This window comes from Propithecus coquereli, unplaced genomic scaffold (assembly GCF_000956105.1).
Source record: "Propithecus coquereli isolate 6110/MARCELLA unplaced genomic scaffold, Pcoq_1.0 Scaffold223, whole genome shotgun sequence".
NCBI lineage: Eukaryota > Metazoa > Chordata > Mammalia > Primates > Indriidae > Propithecus > Propithecus coquereli.
Window position 1 is genome coordinate 2,463,561 of NW_012147523.1, and position 923 is coordinate 2,464,483.

Below are 923 nucleotides of genomic sequence, written 5' to 3' on the forward strand. Positions count from 1 at the left end.
GGTACCCAGGACTGAGAAATTTTTGAACCAATTTGCCGTTGGGATTTTCATTTTTATTTCCCTTCCAAATAATCATATCCAAACAGCTGTTTTGTCTTAATTTTAAACCAGCTCCTCCCCATCACTTTTTTTCATTTTATTAATACATGTTCAGAGATCGACTTGCATTTAGGATCTGAAAACGGTAAATTTGCAAAATGTTATTGTCAATAAAAATGACTTGTAAAATGTAGGTTTTACTCCTGGGGAGACACTCAGGATAGGGTTGAACTCCCTCCAGACTGTTCACTAAGGAAGTTCTAGATGCTTCCAGGTCTGATGTGACGATCCCACAACCAGACTTTTATTATCTATGAGAGGGCGCCCCCTAGGGGTTTTTATGTACCGCCCCCATCCCCGTGATGATGATTCTGGGGAATGAACCACCGCTGTGTTGTATCATGAATTTTAGCTTTAAGATTCACATTGCCAGCTCTTTCCAACCACACCAAACTCAGAAGCTCCATGATCATTTTCTTCTATTACCTTTTCACTTCTTGATTTATTTCCTCTATGTTTCCCAAGTTCTTCTTTCATTGCACTGATATAACTTTCTCCTGCGTCATTTCTGCTTTTCCTGTTTCCAATGAGATTTTTTATTAAGTTAAGGTTCCTTTGCGTCCACTTCTTTTTTTTAAAAATTTCACTGTTGGCCTATTAGCTACCCTTTTATCTCATTGAGCATAGACCATTTTTCAAATGTGCTGTCTTCTTTACAGGGAATCTTTGTTTCAAGAGAAACATTTTCATCTGAGCTCTTTCTTCTTTATAATTCATCTCATGTTATTAAATATTTTATAAGTCCCATTTTTAACTAATTGGAAATCTATGAGTTTAATTTATTGATCTACATGTGTGTTGTCAGAATGTCCTTATTTTTCTAA